Source organism: Syngnathoides biaculeatus, chromosome 8 (assembly GCF_019802595.1).
Source record: "Syngnathoides biaculeatus isolate LvHL_M chromosome 8, ASM1980259v1, whole genome shotgun sequence".
Classification (NCBI taxonomy): Eukaryota; Metazoa; Chordata; class Actinopteri; order Syngnathiformes; family Syngnathidae; genus Syngnathoides; species Syngnathoides biaculeatus.
In genome coordinates this window covers 14521693-14548288 of record NC_084647.1, presented here as the reverse complement: position 1 = coordinate 14548288, position 26596 = coordinate 14521693, and the positions used below count along the sequence as shown (strand labels likewise).

Genomic DNA, 26596 nt, shown 5'->3' with positions numbered 1-26596 from the left:
GTAAGCCAAGAATCAGCAAAAGTTTACTGAATGCAATGGTTACAATGAGACCCAAACACACTTTAAAATCAACTAAATCAACATTGATTGTCACCCAACTGGTAGCTGGTCTGCAAATGACTGGAGAGCAGTCCAGGATGTACTCGGCCTCAGATCTGAAGTCAGCTGAGATCGGTACCGGCAGTATTGAAAATGGATGGATGCATGGGTATTGCATCGCAAGTCTGAAACCTCAATTGAGTACAAATAGTACCTGATAGTACTTGCTTTTGCCACTGGTGAGTAGAGACACGCACGTTCAAAACTTGAACATTTTTTTTTCTCCTCTTTGCTCTTTCATCATTCTCACTATGTCGTAAGCCCAATTATGGCTGAGAACGAGGCGGATTAAGCAGTTTCCCCAGCGTACGAGATCTAGTCACAGTGCTGCTTGTTATTTTTTTCTTAGAGAAATCAATTAGCGTAATCATCAAGCACGCAAACAACCCAGTCGTAGGAATTAAACCGATTTTCGATTCTCATTTCAACTCATGTTATATGTCATCTGAAATGACATTTGGTCCCACACTTCTGGAAAACATGGACAAATATTAATGAAAAAAATAAATATCTAGATACTTCAATACCCTCACCAATGGGTACGAGCTGTGGGTCGTAACGGAAAGTACAAGATCCCGGATACAAACGGCTGAAATAAGTTTCCTCCGCAGGGTGTCCGGACTCTCCCTTAGAGATAGGGTGAGAATCTCGGTCAACCGGGAGGGGCTCATTGTCGAGCCGCTGCTCCTCCGCATTGAGAGGAGCCAGATGAGGTGGCTGGGGCATCTGATTCGAAGGCCTCCTGGACGCCTCCCTGGTGAGGTGTTACGGGCAAGTCCCACCAGAAAGAGACCCCGGGGACGACCGAAGACACGCTGGAGAGACTATGTCTCTTGGCTGGCTTGGGAACACCTCGGGATCCATCCAGGAAGAGCAGGAAGAAGTGGCTGGGGAAAGGAAAGTCTGGGTATCCCTGCTGAAGCTACTTCCCCCGCAACCTAACCCAGAAAAGCGGTAGAAAAATAGGTAGATGGATCCTCCAATCTTAGGGATTTACACTGGATTTGGCTGTTATTTCATGGAATAAAATTCTCTACCACACGAACAATACCATAAAAAAAAAAAAAAAACATAATGAGGACACTGCTTGGCTTCAGCGTTGCACCACAACTTGTCTTTAGACAGGAGGGGTGAGGGCAGGACACCATGACAGCCCGTTTAAAAAAAAAAAACCCCAAAAGAACAGGCAGAGAGCGAAGGGGGTGGGGGGTGGGGGCGTCTGTTACATTAATCAGAGTTAACAGACAACACATGTGCTTCCGTTAGCCCCACTCGGGCACGCATCACAACACACGGATCGGCACGACATGGCATGGCGCAGCTAGCCAAGAGAGGCCAGAGGAGGTAACGCTGGCTTCGACTGTGCGTGCCTGCCTGCCTCCGCACGTTCTCCTTCTCTGCTGCTGTCCAATTTGTGCATGGACTCATACGCTCCTTAAAAGTGATCCTGCATTGGTGACCTTCATTTGCAGCCGCATCCAGGTGGAATTAGACATCATTACATCTGACGAGAGGGCAGCCAGCGAAGCATAGCCGACGGCAGCCCTCACTCCACTTGAGCTCTTGAACGAGCGGGGAACAAACGCTCTCACGAGCAGTCTGCAACTTCGGGATGGATCAGCTATGCGAGAAAACACCCATCCGTCCAAACATTTACCACACCGCTCATCCTCACCGGGGTCACGGCCGCGCTGGAGCAGTTTCCAGCCGACTCTGGACATGAGGTCGGGTACGCCCTGAACTGATCACGAGCCAATCACAGTGGAAGGAAACAAAGCTTATTAAAAGGTCTCTCAAGGGTAAGACTGTTTTCTTTCTGTGTGGTAAAGGCAAACTGTCCCTGTTCTTGTTCTCTCTGAGTACTACAGCGTCTTCCCACAGTCCACAAATGTCTACTAGGACAAAGGAAGACTCGATAGTGATAGAGAATCTGAAGAAACACCATCTATGACTGAGTGTCGACCAGTTCAGGGTGCATCCCTCCTCCCTCGGGATCGGCTCGAGCTGTGTGTATTTATCAAAGTGCATTATAAATGCAGCTGAAAGGTGTAAAGGTTAGATCATGAACCAAAGACATCGATACTGATTGGTTCAAACAAGGCTTATGTGCCATTCTTGGTGAACTGGCCCGGGTGAACTCTACCAACCCCCCCATGCTGGGGTAGGCTGCAGCTTTCCCGTCACCCTGCACAGGATCAACCTTACAGACCCAGGAATGGAAGATGTAGTGGTCAAAATGATGATGTGCTGGGAGGGTGCCTTTTCTGTCTTCAACACTTATTCAGTTTTATATCAGGTCCTGATTTAAAGGTCCCCAGACGAACGTTCAACCGCACTTCTCTTTGTACTCCACTGGTGATGAAGCAATAAATCCAGATAATCAAAATCAGAGACAAGCAAAAGATGAGCTTCGACAATGTGGAGTCCGCCACATTTTTAGGGATCTGTCTGGTAATCTTTTTGCAGTATTTCTCTCATGGGGGGGAAAAAACCGCTTCAGATCGCAGCATGTGGTGAAGCAACTGCTACACAAAGCCACCGGTGACCTTGAGATGACCTGTGGATTACCATGTAATATTGTCACTTTAGGAGTCCCTAGACAACGCGTGTGCCAATATTGAGCAATAATCCCTGTAGATCAATTTTCACCTGATGAGACGAGCCCAGCCCCTGTCCGCCTAACTTAATCTGCCCTCTCCTCCTCATTCAAAAAAAAAAAAAAAAAAAAATTAAAATCAATGTGAAACAAGGAAGAAGGAAGCAACGGCCATCCATACTGCCTGGAGTAAAAAGAGACAACACATGTGGTGCCCCCATCAAGTGGCCTGCTGAGGTTTTATTGAGGATGAGGATCATAAAAAAGGGAGGAGAGCGTCTGGCTTGAAACCATCCATTATTGAAGGAGGTGAGAAGTGAAGGAGCGAGAGACATGGTCTCCCTTGAAAAGGAAGTCTAATGAAACAATTAATAGCCCTCGCCAATTTGTGTGTGGCACGGGCCGGCGTTGATGACACTGAAGGCCCTGAGCAGAACACACACAAGCTAAAATCTGATTGGTCCCGCTCAAAGAATTAATCCGCACATGAATGGAAACTGGGCAAGAAAGACAAACGGTATAAAATCAAAACAGATGGCAGGTGGAAAAAAATAATGAAAATGTATATATATATATATATATATATATATATATATATATATATATGTGTGTGTGTGTATATATGTGTCAGAAAAATTTAAGGTGGAGATGGGACTCCATCAGGGATCCGTGCTGAACCCCTTCCTGTTTGCGGTAGTAATGGATGGAAGAATATACATATATATATATATATATATATATATATATATGTAAAATGAGAAATTATTAATTTTATTTTATTTTTATTTATTTATATTTTTATTATACATATATATTGGGATAAATATTAACAATAAATAATAATGAAATGAAGTTGTACTTCAGTGTTTTTGACACTGTTTAGGGCACCAGAGAAGGCTCTGAGTGCCCTTCACTGCACAGTATTGACTTATTTAAAAAAAAAAAAGGTGGGGATTGGGATTGAATTTCCAGAAGACAGAGAATAGAATGACAAGACGTGAAGCACAATGCGCAAAATAAAAACAAACCAAACCATGATCCATCCGTAAACAATGCAATGGTGTGGTTGTATACTGCAACGGCTGCTGGGGGGAAGAAGCGGGGGTGTAAAGAAAAGTCTGTCACTAAAAATGCTTTAATTTGCCGTTATTGTGTCCTGGAGGTTTGTTGTGAGTTCAGTTGCCTAGCAGATACTTCTTTAGAAGATGAGCTATGCGAGCACACTGAGTCAGGAAAGTTTTTAAGGAGTGTCCCCTGAACATCGAAAGCCCGAGTCGATTCTGACATTTCCCGTAACGAGTGTCTGTGTTGTTTCTGAAGTCCAATTTGTTGTTTAGGTGGGAAATTCAGTATTTATAGGTTGAAAATTCTACTGTATAAATAGAGAGTATTTGAATATGTTGTACTAAATGCGCTGGCAAACAAAACCAATGAATGAAGGTAAAGGACGCGAATGCCGCCGTGTGCTGTATGTGACCGTGTACACAACGGCGCACGCAAACACAGACAATATGAAGGCCTCGTCTCAATTGTCCTCTTGTATTTGCCGTGTCGCAATGTGAGCAAACAGGAGCAACAACTGTGAAAAAGGAAACCCACCTAAGTGCAATAATACAGCGACCGTGCACGTGTGTCTGTTTATGCGGAACGCCGGGGCAAAGCATGTCTGTGCAAAAACCCTCCATTTATGCGCACAGTAGGATGCGCTTTATTCGCTCTCTTGGCTCGCCACATGCTCTCTAATCACCCCTAAAGTGAACGTCTTGTCCTGTTATATTGCGTCTCCTTGAACACACACACACACACACATGCACGCACTCACCAACAATATACAGGCAAGTGTAATGCCCCTCTTGTCTCTCCTTTTCTGTTGTTTCTCGCCCATCTACCCCTCCCGTGCTTCCCTCTCAGCTGGAGGTGAACGTCTTGTTCTGTTACACTTTGTGTTTCAGCTCCTCCGCGGCTGTGGCACTCGACGGGAGAATGGGGCAGTAACAGCGCCCGGCGCGCCACAAGAGGTGCTCAGGCGTCGGGGCTGTGGCGCCGACAACAACTAATTCTCCAGCTACAATTGGACTGGAACACTGTGCCGGCGAGCGGGGAACATGTCAAAGTTGAATATTCACTCGGAATAGAAGAACAGGCTCGCTTTGTTTTTCATTTTGAAGCAGGCGGCTGGAGGGAGAAGTGAGGAGAGCGACAATAGCGAGAGCAAATGAACAACTTGTGTACACTTTGCTTAAGTTCATCTAGTACAAAGCTGTGTAGGCGAATCACATAAATGGTATGGCATTTGGACGTGTTGCTCAATACTATTATTATCTTAAAGTGCCACTGTTATGAAATGCATGATTTTTTTAGTATGTCATTAATGAAAAAATGGCAGCCGACATGGACCCATGCGTTTTTTTCCCCACCACAAAACATGATTTTGATGTATACGGCTTTTTGTAACTCCTGCCAAGAAGAAGCAGGAAGTGAGCGTACACGGCGGGACCCCCCTCAAGCGGACTTGTTTGTTTCTATTAGTTTTACCTGCGGGAAGGTAGCTCGTTGTTCCTTCGTGTTAGCCAAAATGCCGGCTCGTTGCATTGCCAGACATTTTTTGAACACTCGGGAGGATGGATTTACCCTTCATAAGTTTGCAAGAGACCCGGTTCGTCGTGAAAAATGGATTGCACGGGTGCAAAGGACGAGAGCTCTGTGGGTTCCAAATGACAGGTAGGTGTGTATACAGCTATTAAAAAAAAAAATGATAGTTCAGTAATCCGTCTCTCAAAAAATCCGCGTACGTATGACAGGGGTGCGGAACGTGTCGATGTGCACATCGGATGGCTTCCACGTCGGCTCGCCCGCGAAGGCTGCTGCGTGCTACGACAACGCCGTGAAACGGCCCGGTTTGGCGCCGTGATAAGCTACCTTGGCGGCGAAAATGAGTCACCCCACCCACCGGCCTTGTCGGCTGGGGTGGCTTGTCGCAGCACCAGGCCGCGATGGCTCATCTCCGTCGCGGAAGTGGATCGGACAGGGAGGCACTTTGGCCGTGATCATCTAAATATGGCTCGAAACAATAGGGGAATATTTCCGTGTCGGGAGGGGCATGTTTGTGTCCCACAGTAGAGGCCACAGCGTGTTTTCAATGGCAAATGACCAGGGTGACGTCACGGACAGTAGATGCAGCCAATATGGCGACCACTTGGATGTCGTCGAACGACACTTCCTCAACTTTGCGCATGGATGACGCGCTCTCCGCTCACCTTTATTTTTTCGTGTAGATATTGAAGCGAATAATGTTATATGTATTTTTCATTTCACTATCTATTTTAATATGTTTATAGGGATGAGACTTGACCTTTAAAGGAGACATATTTTGCCCGATCAACTTTTTCCAGTATATGTTTCTGTTGGTTTTTGTCCTCCTACTTCCAACAACATACATTATGGGCTAATTCGAGACATGAATTGTCAATAGCCTTTTGTTTATTATTTATGTCTTGTGGCAACAAGCCCTGGGTGTCTCCACCACTTGCCCAAAATCAGATGGCTCCAGCTCACTCACCAACCCAATGAGAACACTTAAACAGGATGCACTTAGCAGCTTACGGTCTCACGTGACCGAAAGATTACTGTATATTCGTCATACATACATCACCGCATTTAGTTCGCCAGAGTACGATTCGGAATGCTAAACTGTAATCTGGGCTTCATTAACGCAGTGAGAAGAAATGACAATCATTGCGTCAGCGTGACATCACAGCAGCGTGACCCAGCCAATAAATTCAATGAAGAGCAACGTGACACGGTGCAGTGCTTCATGCTGACATTAGCCCTTAGAAAAGGAATCACAAAATATCATTGAATACCATTTCTGTTGTAAGCTACATTAAAAATATTTCACAAACAAGTTGATGTGATTTTTTTCCATTTTCTTTATTTTACTCAAGAAATTGGAAATGGCTATCATTACCACTAATAACAATCCATTTTGGAACAATTGGTAAATAATTATTGGGCTTTCAAAGATCTCCTTTTTTTGGAAAAAGTTACACACCTATAGTGCCCCATCCATCCATTTTGTTTGCTGTTTATCCTCACAAGGGTCTCGCGAGTGCTGGAGCCTATCCCAGCTGTCAATGGGCAGGAGGCGGGGGACACCCTGAACTGGTTGCCAGCCAATCACAGGGCACATGGAGAAAGACAACAGTTGCACTCACAATCACACCTAGGGACAATTTAGTGTTAATTACTTGCATATTTTTGGGGATCTGGGAGGAAACCGGAGTGCCTGGAAAAAACCCACATAGCCATGGGGAGAACATGCAAACTCCACACAGGCGGGGCCGGGATCGAACCCGGGACCTCAGAACTGTGAGGCCAACGCTTTACCAGCTGCTCCACCGTGCCGCCGCCTATAGTACCTTTAGTACCAATTTCGAGGGTACAGTATCGATTCCAATAGTACATGGGACGCATCAACCAAGCAATCATCTTAATGTCCCAAAATTGTCACCAATTATCATCAAGATATTCGTGGACATCTCTACTCATGACAGCTTCAAAAAAAATTTAATTCAGCCATCTGGCAAATCCACACTACCACACCGGCGTAGTATTGCCCCAATTTGGAAATACCGGGGACAGCTATACTCAACTTGAAGGCGCATGGAGGGTTGGGTATACATTCATTCATGCTTATCCTCACAGGGGTCGCGAGCCTATCCCAGCTATCTTCAGGCAAGAAGTAGGGTACAACCTGAACTGGTCGCCGGTGAATCGAAGGGTACATATAAACAAACAACCGTTCGCACTCACATTCACACCTGCAAGAAATGTTGAGCTTTCAGCCAACGTAACACACATGTGTTTTGGGGATGTGGGAGGAACCCAAAGTACAGTACAACCTCGGTTCTCGACCACAATCCGTTCCAGAAGATGGTTCGAGAGGCGATTTGTTTGAAACCCGTATCGATATTTCCCACGTCTGCGTACAGAGGCTGCGTTATACACACGCGCGCGTTTTGTTATTTCTGGGTTTTTTCGCGGTGCGTTCGAATCCACAACAACAACACGCGTCATGGGTCAGCTGGTCAGACCGCGGACATTGCGTTATTTCCGGGTTTTGTCGCAGGCGTTTGAATACCGATTTTTGTCCGAAAACAGAAGCAAAAAAATAAATAAATCTCGAAATTTGTTCGAGAACGGAGACGTTCGAGAACCGACTGTTCACTGTACCCGACCGGGCACGGGCAGAACATGTAAACTCTACACAGGAGACTGGCTTTGTGTGTTTGTATATGAGAGGGAATGCATCTCAGCAGCCGACCATTAAACCCCGGTGCCAGTGCTCTCCCAGCACACCGGGATTAACAGCACTTAAATGGGCCTGTTAGTATGCTGCCTCCTCTTTGCCTCCCACGCAAACGAGCGCATGCAGCGCTGCCCACAGCGTTACACTCCCATCGTACACTGGCTCCGTTGTTTTTTTTTTTTTTGTTCTTTGTCCATAACCCCCACCCCACGTCACCCTAAACCCCCACCCTCCACCGATAAATGACGCTGAAGTATCCTCAGGAGACGGGGGTCAATCCCAGAACACCCTTTATTTTGCAGCCCTATAGGAATCCAAGTGGAGAAGAGAAATGCCAAAGGAGACTTGGGGGGGGGCAAACTTACTTCTCTTCTGCTCTTTATGCAATGATGGCGTGTCCCTTGTGACACACCACAAACAGACCACTGCAGAGAGGATCATTTCCATCTCAAAAATCAATAAATAACATCTCGTACCATTTGAGTAAGCACACAGCGAAAGGTACAAAAGGATGACTTAAGAAGTAGCGTGGGGGAGGGAGAGGTTGTCAAAAGAGTGCGGGCGCAGAACGGAGAACGTCGGGGTGCATTGTTCGCCATCCATCAAGAGGACACAATGCAGAGTCGCAGAAATTACAAAGCATAAAAGTAATAGCAGGAGTTGGATGGAAAGGCAGAAGTACAGAGCGCTATAAGCAACTCACATTTATGAACTATGAGCAAGATCCATTAATCACAATTTCACAACCTATCCAAGCCAGCCCACCAATCAATGTCACCAATTTAAGTGCACGTCACTTCTTCCCTAGCACGCATCTTCGAGTCATATGATCATTAAATCTTGCTTTGGTTTCTGGTTTTTTTTTTTTTTTTTTTTTTAGGGAGAACATCGCAGTACAATCACTACGTGCCGAATTAATTTTTACTTTCACGTCATTATGTTCATTATAATTCCTAAAAAGAACATTCGAAAGTCATGATGACATGAGATACTGTCGCCGCTACGGTGCACCTCGAGATATTTCATAACATGCAAATATTGCTCATTCATTTGGCAAATGAATTTAATCAAAATAGGAGAGAAAACCAAACTCTGCTGCTAGAGCATTTCCTCTCCTCCTCGTGACATCCTCCTTTTTGTGCCATTCTGAATGCATGTAAAATTACTAATTCTATGCTTTTTTTTTTTTTACTTGGGTCTCTGCGCTCAGTACATTTATGCATGTGAGTACATTTAATAGTTGTCAATAGGAGTGAACACACAATATGGCTCTTGTTCTTCCGAGAGATATGTAACAGAAAAAGCAGGACTAATTCGTGCTCAAAGCATATGGGGCATCATATGGGGGGGCACGGGAGCGCCACCTGACATTGACGAGGATATAAAGCAACACGCCACCGTTGCCATTTTACTTCGTCTGCTTCATCCTAAAACAGATGGGCGCTTAAACCTAGCAGCCTTGACTTATTGTCCCGTGCGTCCGTGTGGCATAAGGAAGGAAATCATGAGTAACACATTCAATATGTAATTATACTGCATGTGTTAAGTATCATATGGTGCGTTGAGATGTTTTTCATATCAACATGTTGCTTGAGAAGGTAGATGCGATCGATGCATATGTGGTGAACGGAATGTAACTTCTTCCAGTGCAAAAGTACTTTGTCTTTATGTATACATACATAGAAAACCTCAAACAAAAATAGATTTCCAACCATGATTTTGGAATGACTGCCTACCTCTTTTTTTTTCTTTTCTCTCATCAAGTAGTGGGTGGACGGAAGAACAGCGAGGAAGCGTCAGCGTCATCTCTGCTGCGCCTCCACACAGCTCTCGTTGTCTCCTGGAAACAAGAAGCAGAAATAGATACAATGACAAGCATTCAGGTCCACACGGGGGATGACTTGACACGGAGGTGTGATCGTGGCGAGGGCAAACAAGTCTTCATCCCATCCCTACAAGCTGTTTGTCGATCAGTGAGTGCTCCATTGTCATTGGCCCGCAGATCAGGAGTGGGGGACAGGCCATATGGAACCTTTTTTTTTTTTTTTTTAAACTCTTGGGGGTTTTTTTGCCCAGCCCGTCGATTAACGTAATTCCCGGCCTACAGAGCGCTCCTGCTTACAAGCCTCACCCAGTACATTTGTAAAGGAAATACCATTTGGTACATACATTGGCCGCAGCCGTGTAAAAGCCGCAAGTGCCCACATTGAAACCGACATTGAAACACGGGATATTTACAAAGAAAGATGGTACACAGAGAGTTTAACGCTGGCGCCGCTGTGCTAATGCTAGCACAACCGCGCTAACGCCGTGCTAACAAGGCCAGTTAAAATAAAAACATACTGGTAAAAATCACTGAGACATGGCAGTAACTGGCTAGCGCAGCGCTAACAGGGGCGGACCGGTAAAAGTCACTTCCTCGGCACATATATTCAGTCTTACCTTTTCCGCTCGAATGCCCCCCTGCGGCCGTTAGAAAAAATGCACAAATTAGCCGCGTAAACCGCAGGGTTGAAAGCGTGTGAAAAAAAGTCTCGGCTTATAGGCCGGAAATTACGGTATTTTTGGTGACGGGGGGGCTTGGAATGGACTACGCTATTTACATGTAAATTGTGCTCCAATTTAGGAAAAATTCATGCTACGAAATGACTTCTGGAACGTATTAATTTCCCAAGTAGAGCTACCATTGTGCTTACAATATAAAATGCCATTTCAACCACAACTACTTGTACTATATTCAGTACGAACACATACCGGGGTTTAAAGCTAGCGCAGCGCCAGTGCGGCGCTAACACTAATGCTAACGCTGCGCTAATGCTAACAGGCCCTGTTAAAATAAACCTTACCGGTAAATATCAGAGACACGCCAGTAACACAGCAGCGACATGCTAGCACAGCCTTAAACGCATTTAACGCTAGCGCCGTCACGTGCACTAACGCTAGTGCCGCGCTAACAGGGCCGGTTAAAAAAAAAAAAAAACATACTGGTAAAAATTACTGGGACATGGCTGTAACACGCGAGCACTGAGCTAACAGGGCTGTACCGGTAAAAGTCACTTCCTCGGCATATATTTTCGGTCGCACTCTTACCTTTTCCGCTCGAGTGACCCCTTGCGGCTGTTTGGAAAAAATGCACAAATTAGCCGCATCACCGCATAAACCGCAGGGTTGAAAGCATGTGGAAAAAGTCGAGGCTTATAGATTGGAAATTACATTTGATGGGGACAATCTGTGTAACCTTCACTGCCCCCCCTCATATACGATTAGCTTCCAACAGTCGACACCCCTCAACCAAAGTTAAATAGTTGCCGCGGAAACATGTAAGAGCATGAACCAGTCCGTGGAGGGAAAAAAGTTTGATGATCATTGCTTTTGATAGTCTCAAACTTCCTCTCAATCATGTATAAAATCGGCACAAGAAATATGACGTGCAGTGGAAATTTTTAGGTTGGAAGCCGCTTAAAACTGCCTTCAAATCCAGAATTCCCCAACCTGCCAGAAGTCACGGGAAGTTTTGTTTCACTTTCACATTTTGTGTCTTTTCAAAAAGAAAGCCCAGTCATGTTTGTTAGGAGAAGACTCGTGTCAAAGGAAAAGAGTAGGAATACACTGGACATTCCGTCATTTCATATTGGGCGATCATTTTTGTGAAACAAGAAAAAAAAAAAAAAAAAGAGAATATGTTTGACCTCAGAGGTTCTACGTCACATGCAAACTTTAGGAAACGAGTGTTTTGAAACCCCGTCCTCCACCCTATTAGCCCAAAATATTAACTTTTCAAGATTTAAGGTTGGTCAACTGATTAATAGCTCTTAGCCTGAGAAGGGCGAAACCCTTAGCGTGATGTGCACCAAATTAAAGTTCAATAGATTAATCAGGCAAGCTTAGGACGTTAAGCCCATAGACCACAAAATTGTTGTTTTGTTTTTGCTTTTTCATTGAGGAGCTGCCATCATGTAATAACCAAATGTTTTACGCTTGTCGGTGTGGCCCGTCCATACCCTGCTATGTATTAACTGATGGTGCGGTATTACAATCCATCGGTTAAAAACGTGAAAGTGGGCGCAGGAAGTTGTGTGAGGAGAGCAGTAACACGAGGCCAACCCAGTTCCTCTCTGGAATGTGGCTGTGGACACTTTCAGGGCATTTCTCTCTCAGCTCACCATTAGGGAAAGGAAAGCATCACGTCAAGCCAACACTTGACCCCCGCGTGAAATACCTCTGGCGAGCTAGCTTGGTGCCAGCGGTCCCTTCTATCAGATGGTGCTCCGTGGATGGCTGCATGCCAGACATGAAATGACCTCTCGGGCCATCGGAGGGAAATAGAGTGAGAGGACACGCAGGAGACAAAAAAACACAATGTTAATAACGACAATAAGAAGTCTTGCAGACAGCAAGGAATTACTTGTTATTAAAGTGTTTGTCAAGCGAGCTACGTGTGCTTTTTCTGCCGAATCGAAGAGCAAGCTTGGAGCTCACGCACGCTAATACCACGAATCCCCCCCTAGCACGTCTCCAGGCTCTGCATTTATACAGTAGAGCAGAGATCCACAATCAGGAGCTCACACAGCACAGATAAATTAGTAACGCTCTGTGACAGCGTTAAGCAGGCCTATCCCTTTAGATGAGCGCTGATATAAAAAGCCTGATTTTGCATGACAACTGTCCTCCGTGACATTTTGTCCGTTTTAGCCCTGATTGAACTATTAATCAGTCTAATGTGAGCGATGGCAAGCTGTTTATGAATTCATGCGCTTGCCGAGAGTCGTGAGAGGAAGCACACAAAGGCCCACCGTTGAGTGTTTGACAACAAAGTCAAACCTGTGTGAGGCAAACGACATTTGGATGACATTCGACAAAATGTTGTAGTTTCTCTTTATGGGTTACATATTTATGGAGAATCCTTGTAACTATCAAACAACCTTAAAGGGGAAATCCACTGGTTTGCATTAACAATGTATCCAAAAGGTCATGTAATATGTACCCTATTTTGACAATGTGATGTTAAACCCTTTCTCATTTAACAGTGTTTTGAGAAGATTTTTTTTTTTTTTTTTTTTTAAATCAACAATTACAAATTTTCAGGGGCGCTGCCATTTTCGCGAGTCACATGACCTACGTGCGCGGATGTGACGTGTTACGTGCCGGAACAAAAGCTCGATTACATGGGACACCAATTATGCCCAGCGCTGATTTCTCAGATTTATCCTCATCTGATGAAGAAATAGCAGTATTGGTTGACCGGGAAGTCGGAGCAATACTTCCATACACAGCCGTGAGCGGCTTGACCGCTCGGTTGATCGGGAAGACGGAGGAATACTTTCATACACAGTCGTGAGCTCGCTCCCCGAGGCCCGGAGTTTGCTGGCACAGCTCGGGGAGCGAGTTCACGGCTCCCCCGAGCCCCAGAGCTGTGCCGCTCATGGCTGTGTATGGAAGTATTCCTCCATATTTCTGATCAACCAAACGCCTGAGCCACTCACGGCTGTGTGGGGAAGTATTCCTCCGTCTTCACAATCAACCGAGCCGTGAGCTCGTTCCCCGAGCCCCGGACCTGACTCACACGGCTCGGGGAGCGAGCTCACGGCTCCCCCGAGCCCCAGAGCTGTGCCGCTCACGGCTGTGTATGGAAGTATTCCTCCATATTTCTGATCAACCAAACGCCTGAGCTACTCACGGCTGTGTATGGAAGTATTCCTCCGTCTTCACAATCAACCGAGCCGTGAGCTCGTTCCCCGAGCCCCGGACCTGACTCACACGGCTCGGGGAGGGAGCTCACGGCTACCCCGAGCCCAGGAGCTGTGCCGCTCACGGCTGTGTATGGAAGTATTCCTCCGTCTTCCTGATCAACCAATACTGCTATTTCTTCATCAGATGAAGATAAATCAGAGAAATCGGCGCTGGGCTTAAATGGCGTCCCATTTAATCGAGCCTTTGTTGCGGCACGTAAGACGTCACATGCGCGCACGTAGGTCATGTGACTCGCGAAAATGGCAACGCCCCTGAAAATTTGTAATTGTCGATAAAAATCTTCTCAAAATACTATTAAATGAGAAAGGATTTAACATTGTATTGTAAAAATAGAGTACACATTACATGACCTATTGGATACATTGTTAATGCAAACCAGTGGATTTCCCCTTTAGGCGTAGGTAATGTACATTTTTGTTTAGACACAGCTCCAAATGATTTTTTGAGCGCTGCCAACTTATGTATCGCTCACTGCGTGCTTTGTTTGGGTCGCATGCATTTAAAGTATTGTCTCAGAAGTAATGTGTAATTACGGCCAGACATTCCTGCAGGGGCTTTTAGCATACCAATCATCTGGTATTAGACCAAGTACAAATATCCTGAGACAGATTCATTTTTTGCCTTTTTCTGTGATATCAATGGCCTCAATTCTTTGTGGCTGACCAAACCCAACCTGTGTCCAAATCTGGGTTAATGTCACCTTTGGTAACAAAACAGAAAGAGAAGGGAGCGAGAGATCTGAAATGATTTCATTTGGGTTGCGTGTGGTGCTATTTACGGAGCCGTCAATGAATCGTGCAGACTGGGATGCACGTTGCACACACACCCACTCGAGTCTAACCTACCTTCCGTGCTTGTTTATCTTTCCCCGCAGGAGGTAGAGACTGCCGAACGTGACAGAGGGGGCGGAATGCAACAGTCAGGCAGACAACAATCAGACCTCACACCCTGCCGTGGCGAAGAGGATAAAGTGAACAATTTTGAACTCTCCTCTTCTTTATCTCGCTTAGCCCTTTGGAAACTGTGTAATTGCATTAAAATCAATGTGGCAAGGGGACACAAAGGGTTCATAATTGAAATGTAAAGGTCAAGTGTCATAAACATTCGAAAATAGATCTTGAAATGAAAAATACACATAACATTATTCACTTCAGTGTCCATACAAAAAAATAAATATGAGCAGAGAGCGCGTCATCCATGCGCAAAGTTGCAAAAGTGTCATTTGACATCCGAGTGGTCGCCATATTGACTGCATCGACTGTCCGTGACGTCATCCCGGACATTCGCATTTGAAAACGCGCTGTGCCGCCTACTATGGGACACGGAAGCTCTTTTCAAAGAAGAGAACATCTTACAATCAAGTGAAGCGTCCGGGGCAATACGACCCTATCGTTTCGAGCCATATCGAGATGATATGCGGATCGCTTCTAACTAACAACAGACTCCCAGACAGTATGTATGAGCCAGCCCGGCTGAAGCCTTGCCCCTCGTCCGAAGCCGTGCTCGGCACCAACGGGTACATCGACACATTTAGTACCCTTGACGTATGTGCACGGATCTTTTGTTACACTCTGAGAGGATTACATCTTCCCCGCCCCCAAACTATAATTTTTTTTAGTCGCTGTATACACACCTACCTGTCATTTGGAACATTTGGAAGCTCTCGTCCTTTGCACCCGTGCAAACCATTTTTCACAACAAACCGGGTCTCTTGGAAACTATGAAGGGTAAATCCACCCTCCCAAGTGTTCGAGCAATATTCAGCAATGCGACGAGCCGGCATTTTGGCTAACACGAAGGAACAATGAGCTACCTTCCAGCAGGTAAAACTAGTAGAAACATACTAGAACACTTGAGTGCGCTACTGTCTCCAACGTCACTTCCTGCTTCTTGTCGAAAACAAATCCCTCGAGAGGATTTTCATGGCGGGAGTTACAAAAAGCCGTATGCATCGTAATCATGTTTTGTGGTTAAAAAAAACGGATGGGTCCATGCCGGCTGCCATTTTTTTTTCCATTAATAACATTCTAAAAATCATACATTTCAAGACAGTGGCACTTTAAAAGCAGTTAAAAAATGAAAAAAAAAAACCCCATTGAATTTACAACTATATTGTAGTACAACTTTCAGTTATGAAGTAGTAGTAAGTTTGTTGTGTGTTGTCTCAGATGCCCAGACGTACAGTATATCCTCCATTGTTGTTATTATTACAAAGTAGCTCATTTTTGTTTCCCGATTCTCGAATTTGATTGGATTATTTAAAGGTTAAGCCAATAAATATTTGACTGTATTGTGTTTTGCAGTCTCTAAAACAAATTAACCTAATTTGGGAAGGTGCATCCAGTGTTTTAGGGGCACTGAGCCTGCAGGGATGGGAGCTTGGCATCTATTGAGTCTGTTTCCGGCACGCTATGTGGACAAGTGTATAATGAAGCATGCTTGCGTGTGTGTTTGGTTGGGGGTTAAAAGGAGGAGTGGTGAGGGTGGGGTGGGTTGTGGTGGGGGGGGGGGGGGGAGCAATGGGGAAAAGTGTCTGTCTATGTATGCATGCATGGATTTTTGATGAGGGGGTGGGGTGCTTGGAAATGACCCACAATTCTTTTTTTGGGGAGCCGCAGCATGAAATGACTAATATTATCACGCTTGACATATTTGGACTGGGGCGAGGCTAAGTGGGACAAATCAGACGGCCAACCACGCCAGTCGATCCCAACAAACTGGAATACGTGGCAGGAACTTGAAAGACTGAACTTAACAATGCTTCTCCACAATTCAAAATCAACTGCAAATCTACTTGTTTTTTTTTTCTTTTGTTTGTTTGTTTGTTTTTTTGACTGACTTTCCTAAACATTTAGTTAAGAAAACTGCTTCATTGTCTCAGATCCAAATGCAACTTTCCCGCAGTCTGTGACACGGTGTGATTTTCATATTACCATAATTTCCGGCCTACAAGCCGTGACTTTTTACACGCTTTCAGCCCTGCGGTTTATGCGGTGACGCGGCTAATTTGTGCATTTTTTTCTAACGGCCGGAAGGGGGCACTTGAGTGGAAAAGGTAAGAATGAGACCAGTGGAATATATGTGCCGAGGAAGTGACTTTTACTGCCCTGTTAGCGCTGCATTAGCATTAGCGCTGTGCTGCTGTGTTACTGGCGTGGCTCAATGATATTTACTAGTTAGTTTTATTTTAACCGGCCCTGTTAGCATTAGCGCTATCATTAGCACTAGCTTTAGCGCGGCGCTAGCATTAAACTCTTTCTGTGTACCATCTTTTTTTGTAAATATCTCGTGTTTCAATGTGGGTTTCAATGTGGGCACCTGCGGCTTTTACACAGCTGCGGCGTATGTATGTACCAAATGGTATTACCTTTACAAATGAACTCGTTGAGGTTTATAACTAGGTGCGCTCTGTAGGCCACGAATTACGGTATATTGTCTCATTTTGTCGAGGTGCTCGATTGTTAAGCCAGCCACTCGGCGAATCTCTCCCACTCTGCTTTCATGTTTAGTTTTTGCTCCGGTGAGGATAAACATAAGCTGTTCTGGGGCTTGTTTGTCATCCATTTTTATTCCTCTCACACAAATGAATGGGGCAGCACGGTGTGGTGACTGGTTAGCTCATCTGCTTCACAGTTCTGAGGACCAGGGTTCAAATCCCAGCGCCGCCTATGTGGCGTTTGTATGTTTGTGGCTTTTCTCCAGGTCCTCTAATTTAGCTCCCACATCCCAAAAACATGCACGGTATGTTGACTGAAAACTCTAAATTGCCCGTCGGTGTGAATGTGAGTGCAAACGATTGTTTGTTTATGCTGGAGACTATTTCAAGGTGTGCCCTGCCTGTCGCCGATAAACAGCTTGGATGGGCTCCAGCAAATTCCCACGACCTTCGTGAGAATAAGCAGTACAGAAAATGGATGGCTGACCATGACTGACTATGTCAAACTAAAATAAACTTCATCAAATTTTGCTGGAAATTCCAGATTAGGCCATTTTAGGGGGCACTGTACTCATTTTTTCCTGGGTACTCCGTGTAGCCAATCATATAAGTTTAATATTGACCTGGGAGCGGCGAGAACCTTCAAGTGTGTCGTCTGCCTTTCACCCTGAATGAACTCAGATGTTAGACGATAAGTGACACAGAAAACGCTCACATACGTGCAGTGTTTTTTTTTTCCACATCACTGTAAAACCCCAAAATAGTGAAGCATTACACAGAACGTGTCATAAGTGAAGTAAAAGCCAAAGTAATCTCCCAAAAAAGTCATCCAAAAACATTTAATCATCATCACCGAAAATGGCTCAACCCATCTGTGATATTCTATTGAACAACAGATGTGTTTTGTATTAAATGTGAACCAATATGTCACTATGACCATAATCAGCAATCTTCTTAGGGGTAAGCTTCATGGCGTTTTGTCACAACAACAAAAACATCCCCAAATACATTTCGTTCCTTTCTCCTCCACAAAAATTCCCAGCATTTCATTAAAACGGTGGTGATTGATGTTCGCTACTTATTAAACGTACTTCCCATATACGGTAGAAACTCAAACGTTGACCGGCTCGTACGTCAAACAACTCGCAATTCAACTTCAATTCAAACACACACACAAACAAACAAGCTTGTGTCACATGACGGTCTGGAGCCCAAATCCTGTCATGCATTTCATTAAAAGATACCTCAGAAGACAATGGAAATTCATATTTTGAATGCCCCTAAGGAGCTATAATTCAACTGAAAATGTATTCTTGTTTCTTTTCTTTTTCTTTTTTTTTGATACATATGACATTAAGATTAAGTACTTGATTTTGTTCTGCCAGCCGCTCGCAGCTCCATCTCTGTGTTTTCCACTTCAACGAGCTGTGGTGGAATTTTTTTGTTAATCTTGAAGCATTTTTTTCCCCCCACAGAAAATAAACAGTTCCGAAATTGGCAGCTCTGGCTCTGCACAGATGCATGGATGAAAACTATTTTGGGGCAACATAACATCATCCAACTCTCTAATACAAGTAGTTATATATTTTTTTATTTTTGGACAGCTTTAATTTTAGACATTTGGCTTTTGGAAGGGTTTGTGAAACTAGCGAAAATGATCTTAAAATAAACACATTTCCCGTATGGCGGGGATGGGTTGTTGTGACCTTTTCAGGGATGAGAATGACCAATTTGGAAAATGTCTGCCTTGGGATGGGGGGGGGGGGTTTCCAAAGGGGGGTGCATGAATTTTTTTTTTTATAAAACACACTGTTAAATGGTGACCTCTGGTTACTTCTAACAGTGTAAATACTGGGCAATCATAATATTTTGAAAACTTAAAATATGAGTCCAAATAACCAAAATAATTTTGGCAAAGTTCAGACATAAAAATGTGCAGTGAAATTTATATCAAAGAGAAATAAGTACATGAGAGAAAGAGAGAGAGAGAGAGAAAATGTGGGATCTACAGGCCCAGTGCTACAGACGGGTCTAATTGTATTAACAGTTGTCAATGATATAATATTTGAGAAATTTACAACCAACTTACAGCACTTTGCCGGGAACGTCCACTTTTTCTTTGCGTTTGGTTAGACATGTTGACACAGTTTTCGTTCCTATCTGCACAGTTCCACTTTTTTCAAGCCATGCCTATCTGAAACAGTTTTTTTTTTCACCCCGTGGTTTTTATCAATTTCCCTGGCACGATCTTCATCTTTTCGCTCCGAGCCTTTCGCCACACTGGAAAACGTGCAGACCGCTCGATAACATATGCGTACGTATGTCTATAACAGTGATCTCCAACCTTTATAGAGGTACATATTTTACAATTGAAAAATCCCACAGCACACCAACAAAAGTAAATGTCACCAAAAATGGATCGATTAATGACTGCATGTACTTCCTGCCATCTAATAGAAGAAGATTTTTTTTTTGTTCTCTCTGTCATTGTGCCTCACTGGTATAAATAGATGAATAAAGATACATTATTTCTTGGAATAAATGTTTCTTTTTTTTTCGCGATTACATAAAATTGGATAACTTCCCACGGCACACCTGAAGAGCGCTCACGCCACACTAATGTACCCCGGCACAATGTTTGGGAATCACTGGTCTATAAGTTATATCTATGCCGTAGTAAACAGAACGCTTCTCTATGAAATGTTAACATCAAAGTGAAAATTCCGACAAAATACCGCCGGAAATCGGAACGTTGTCGTTATTATAAACACCAAATGCAATGCAAACAGATAGCAATGCCGTTTTCCGCCATCACATCTGTTGCCGATAGATGCCGGCGGCCGGTCTCGATCACAGCTTCGCCCTGCGTCAAGCTGTACCCTCCCCCGCCCCCAAACATTTTCTAGCGGAATTTCACAACAATGACATTTTAAGCTGAAAAAAACTCGGAATTCCGCGACGCTGCGGAAAATTCACTCAAATGAAACGCCTGCCAAATTTTTTATGAAAAGGACTTCCAAATATGAATAAATCACAAATCATCCTGCATCAGAACTGCACTTCCATATAAGCAAATGGAAGCCAAAGTGACAAATCAGAGGAACGCAAATGGATTAATCAAATGTTGCCTCTGCCATTTGAGGTCCAAACTATTTTAAAACACGTGCAAATGGAGAGTACAAAAAGTATACAAATAAGTAACTTACCTTCCGACATGCTGATCTGGTCATCTTGTTAGAGCAAGCCGGACTTTGGCCCGTTATCACTGGCTGAACATTTACACACCCTGCCAAAAAGCACAGGACAATTATGGTTATGGCGTGCATGAAAAGGCGCGTAATGATCGCGGTGATATTATAGCTCTGGCTGGCTCATGCTGCCGCGTGAGGGGGATCGGGACTTGCGGGCTGATTTGTTTTATTACACACTTTACGAAAACGCATTTTCATGTCTGACTTTGCTCGTTGGTTTGATTTGCCTGACTGCTGACAGGTTTGGAGCACTTTACAGTGCTGCCCTCCTGCCTGCCTGCCTGCCTGTCTTTTTGCTTATCTGCAGGACTATTAAGTGTGTGTGTGTGCGAATGTGTGTGTGCGTGTGCACTGAATGGATTTGCATGAGAGCCAGTGGGGTGACCCTGCTCTCTCACGCCAAGGCTTCTGAGGAACAAATAGGACTAGTCGGATGTCGTGACAGCACTCACATCAGTTTAAATAAGAGTGCCGTGCTGCAGCCATGTGTGTGTGCGTGTTTCCGTGTGTGCTATAAAGCAAGCAGCCAGTCACGCACTTAGTCAAAAAAGCTTTATGAGGCTTTGTGTGAGAGGGAGTGTGCCTCCGTGTGTGTGTGTGTGTGTGTGTTCAACCAGTAAGCATGCAATATATTTTGGAGGTTTGGTAGAGAGGAAGAGAGCACTAGTAACAGTTTAATGAGCTCAATGGCAGTGACACACGCGCACACACACACACACACACACACACACACACCTCCACTCTCATTTCTCCACACGCACAGACACGCAACGCACACGCCATTAGTCAAGTTAAACCATCCAAAGAGTGGAAGGAACAGGTTTGCTCTGTTCGACCAAGCAGCCTCCTGAATAAATGAATGCTGTCATGGGGTTAAACAGAGTTCACTTGCACATCACTGCAATATGAATGAGCACAGAGCACAACAATGTACGACACTTCATCCTGGTTATGTTGCCTGGGAAGTCTCTCAGTCACGTATCGGGGTGGACTTGGAGATAGGTAATTAGCTTCTGGGGATCTAAATGAGTTTGGGATTTTAAGGCTCTAAAACTAAAAATGTTGCCAAATAGGATATACCCGGTATGTGTTCATACCGAATACAGTACAAGTAGCATTGGAAGTACAGTGGTAGCGCTACTTAGGAAATTAATCCGTTTTGGAGGTCGTTTCGTAACGTGAATTTTTCCCCAGTAGGAGCACATTTTACATGTAAATAGCGTCATCCGTTCCAAGCCCTCCCCGGAACACAAAAATACCGTAATTTTCGGCCTATAAGCCGTGACTTTTTTTCACACGCTTTTTTCTAACAGCCGCAAGGGGGCACTCGACCAGAAATGGTAAGAGTGAGACCGAATATATGTGCCGAGGAAGTGACTTTTACCGGTCGGGCCCTGTTAGCGCTGCGCGAGCGTGTTACTGACGTGTCTCAGTGATTTTTACCAGTATGTTTTTTTTAAATCAGCCCTGTTAGCACAGCATTAGCGTGGCAGCACTAGCATTAGCACGGCGGCGCTAGCGTTAAACTCTCTGTGTACCGTCTTTTTTTGTAAATATCTCGTGTTTCAATTTCAACGTGGGCAATTGCAGCTTTTACACGGCTGCGGCCTATGTATGTACCAAATGGTATTTCCTTTACAAATGTACTGGGTGAGGCTTATAACTAGGAGCACTCTGTAGGCTGGGAATTACGGTAGCCAAAGTGCATAATGTAAAAAAACTATTTTAAAAAATGATGTTCATTTACCTTCGGCGTTCGGCGACTATGTGAAGAGAAGGGTGAGTGACAAGCAAAAGGTATCGTGGCGGAAGGCAGGAGGAGGCAAACTAAAACATACGTACAAACGTAAGCAGAGACAACATAATTCCACTAACGTTTCTTGGGGCTCATGGAAAAGAACGATGAATATACTTGGAAAAAATACATGTGAAAAAGATGTACTTTTCCAGTGTGCATTATCTTGTGACAGCATGCGACAACGCTAGCATAATTCGGTGACAGTCGAGTGTCCAAGGGAATCAAAATGCATTGTGGGTAACGACTGACGTCCTTTCTAGCCAATGGGATTCCAGGAAGATGCTAGGGTAATAGGCAATGGGAGAGCAGCTCTATTGCTCCACACAAACTAAGATACAGGATATGCATGATGGATAAAGATTGACATCCCTCTTAGCCAATGGGATGCCAGGAAGATACTCCCACAATAGCCAATGGGAGAGGAGCTCTATCACAAACCAAGATACAGGATGTTTATATTCGGTGGAATTTGGGGAATCCACCGTCTTTCCCCCCCCCCCCCCCTTTCGTATCCTGTATTTCCTTAGTAACTAGAGACGATATTTTTCCGAGAAGGTGTTTCGAAACCTGAATTTTTCGTTACTAGATATGTTCGTAGGTGCCTCTGTATTTGTGGGATTGTTGGAGGGTTTTATTTGCTCAATCGGGGATTTCAGAAAACAGCAACGCATGTAATGTAAAAGCCGAGATTAAAGACGCTATGCTGAAAATATAATTGAAGACTCTAAATTTCCCCTTAGTTGGTTCCCATTTCAGGGAGTACCCAACCTCTTGCCCAAAGATAGCTGGGATAGGTTCTACCACGCTTGGGACCCGAGTGATGAAAAGCGGTACAGAAATTTGGATTAAAAAAAATTGGGACAGAGACAGGGAGCAGAGTACACGGTGTATCTTCCGGTAGGACATGGGAGAAGTCTACTTGATGGTGGAACCTCACAGTACAGGAAATCATACAAGGAAAGAATTTGGATACCAAGAAGTGGGACACTGAGAGGATCGAGGAGAGAAAGGAATGCATGGCGATGCGACACGGCGCAAAAGTACAGGAGGCAAATGCCAAAAAAGAGGCATATTATGAATATAATGCAAGGTTGGACACTAAAGAAGATGGAAAAAGAGTGTTGGCCAGACAGCATGATAAGCTCCACCTTATGGTGACGATACTACAAAGAAAACTTTATAATGAAAAGATCCCACACTGGTGGAAATTCCCTTTTGGAAATTGAATCCGTAACTGAAACAAAGCACAACTGGAAGATTTTTATTTTATTGAAAAAATGCAGCATTGATGTTGTTGTGTTCTCTATAAGTGGTGGTCCTGTGAACTCGGTCAGGTCAGGTAGTCTGAATTGGGAAGTCCACGCTGCCTCGTGAGTCACCAGGCAGTCAAAGGCACAACAGCTGATAAACAAGGAGAAAATTATGTGTCACAGAGGCGGCACAAGGGAAGTGCCGCGCGATGGGCGCGTGCATGAATCATACACTGGACATGTTTTACTGTACACTGACTCACGCAATGTATTTTTAACTTTAACTGTCTTTCTTCCACGCTCTAGGTGTAGGGGAGGCGCGGGGGGGGGGGCATCCTTTTGGCAGGGTAACTTCAGTGGTGATACAATGGCAGACACGCAAAGCTCGCTGTGCAGAGGTAGCCAAACTTTGGTTGAGCGAGAAAGAGAGAGAGAATGAGACCATATGACCATAATTACAGCAGATTAGTGAAGCCACACTGAAAACCTGAGTCAGTGCCGTCTGGACCCGCAGACATGAGCTCTGAGATCTCACTCTCACATGCACACGCGCATACAAACGGTCAAGTGGGGAAAAAAAAATACATATCTGGTGACTAGGCGTTTACCCTTAGCTCGTAATTTCCAATCTGAGCTGCCTGTTTTCAGTCTGTCAGTGTGTGTCGCCGCGATAATCATGGAAAATGGCACCTGTCGGAGACAGTCACATTCCACCACAAAGAATGGGGGGTAAATCTGCTGTCTGAGAGAATCTTAAAACAAAAATCAGCCTGACATTTTGCGTCAACTCAACATCAAGTCGGCCGAACTGTCACCAAATCTCAACATCCGCAATGTGTTTCACTAAAGAATGCCAATGCAATAATTTCACCCAGTTGCAGATAATTCACAAATAATTGTCACCTCTGAAATGATGCTAAACCTGTGACTTCCACGATCTCCAGATTTATTGAAAGAAATGCATCCATCTACTTGTTAAAATACAAGCTGTTTCAATTAGCTTTTTCACACCATACATTTTGACATTTTAAAAAATTAATTGTAGGACAGATTCGGTTACAGTAGGAGGACTAAAAAAAAACCTTTTTTTTTTTTTTGCTAGGAATCTGCATGAAAGTCACCAGTCATATACTGTACACTATACTGTATTTCCATGTGTTTATTTGTCACTATGGCAACAATGACCCTGCCCAATATAGCACCACGTTCCTGATTAGTATGCCCCATGAAGGTGCCTTCCAACTCACAAAGGGGAAAACACAAAAACATCAAGTTTGTCAAAGTTTGTCAAATGAAAATCTTGTATCATCACTCGATATATTAAATATTGACTTAACTCAGTTACTTCCTTGTGCCGTCACCTTATTGTGGTGGCAGGGCTTGCGTGTCCCAATAATCCACGGAGCTAAGTTTTCTGGGGCTTGAAGCCCCAGGTAGGGTCAACCCATGGCAAAAAGGTCCTAAGTGGGGGACCAGACAAAGCACAGCTCCATAAACCCCTAATTACAAAAATTCGATTAGGTTTTCCCTTGCTCGGACGCGGATCACCGGGGCAACCGTTTGGAGACCGCCCTGGAAGGGGGGGTGGAAGGCAAGCGCCTGGTGGCCGGGCCTACACCTATGGGGCTCAGCAGGGCACAGCCCGAAATGGTAACGTGAGTCCCCGCTTTCCATGGTCTCACCACCTGTGGGAGGGGCCAGGGGGTTGGGTAGAGTGTGAGCTGGGCGGCGAACAAAGGAAGGAACCTTAGCGATCCCATCCCCCGCTAGAGAAGCTGGCTCCGGGGATGTGGAATGTCACCTCTCTGGCAGAGAGGATCCTGAGCTGGTGTGTGAGGTTGACATATAGTCAGTCTCGTGTCCACACACAAATTCTTAGGAGGGGGAAGATGTGCACAGTCAACACTCTTTCTGTGAGGATGGGGGCTGCTGACATCGACTCAGGACATTCTGAGTCAGTGGGAAGAATACTTCAAAGACATTCTCAATTCCACTGACACACCTTCCTATGAGGAAACAAAGTCTGGGTTCTCTAAGGCGGGCTTTCCTATCTCTAGGATTGCAGTCACCAGAAAGCTGCATGGTAGCAAGGCCCCGGGGGTGGATGAGATTTACCCAACGTTCCCAAAGGCTCTGGATGTTGTGGGGCTGTCCTGGTTGACACCCCTCTGGTCTGGTCCCCTTCCTCAGTCTCCCTGGTAAGATCTATTCAGGGGTGCTGTAAAGAAGTGTCCGTTGGGAAGTCGAATCTCAGATTCAAGAATAGCAATGTGGTTTTCGTCCTGGCTTTGGAATAGTGGACTAGCTCTAAACCCTCGACCTTTTGGGCTATGCCCAGCTGAGCACCTTGGGTCCAGGCTCCGCCACCAGATGCTCCTCTTCAAGCCTCAACTCTAGACCTGCCTCCAGAGAGGGGCCCTGGTGACCCTTGTCCAGGCAAAAGAAAACCTAAAACCACGTTTTTTTTTAACCATTATAGGCGTTTATGGAGGCATGATTTGTCTAGTCCTTCACTTAGGAGCTGTTTGCCATGGGTGATCCTGCCAGGGGCAGGAATCCCCGGACCACTTAGTTCCTAAGATCATTGGTAGACACAAACCCCTCCACCACGATAAAATGAGAGGAGTATGGAGTACCAAAACACCTAATATGCCCTGTTCGGTTCCTATATGACCGGCCTCAAAGTTTGGTCTGCATTGTCGGCAGTAAGTCGGATTAATTTCTGGTGGGAGGTGGATTCTGTCAAGGCTACATCAGCCTCATTTCACCTCACCTCACGTCAGATTTTACATTCCCTCATTAAATGGGTTTAAGGAGGCCCGCAATTGGCAAGGTGCCGGTTTCCATCGCTCTTTATGTGTCCAATATAATGATTTTAGACACTCTGTTTTCATGCATTCCAAAGTTCCCCAAAAAGACTATTGCATTTAATATTTGTGCATCACATATTTCGCTCAGCTGATTGCATAAAACCTCAAGTAAAAAAAAAAAAGCACTATTAAAAGCAGACAATAGGCCAACTCTAAGGGCACACTCCCTGCTAATTTAATGGCAAATACATAACTCGACTTAAAACTTTGTGAAACTGACCAATATCAGTCCCATAC

At 44.7% G+C, this 26596-nt stretch overlaps 1 long non-coding RNA gene across 1 annotated transcript in view; it reads right to left on the bottom strand.

Moving 5' to 3' along the window:
* Window positions 1–26596, bottom strand: part of LOC133505145 (uncharacterized) — a 106009-nt gene that overhangs the window by 63550 nt on the left and 15863 nt on the right. The window contains exons 2-3 of the long non-coding RNA XR_009796158.1: window positions 20397–20476; window positions 9740–9843 (exon numbers count right to left, since the gene is read on the bottom strand). This is a non-coding gene — a long non-coding RNA (uncharacterized LOC133505145). The remainder of the gene's footprint in view (window positions 1–9739; window positions 9844–20396; window positions 20477–26596) is intronic.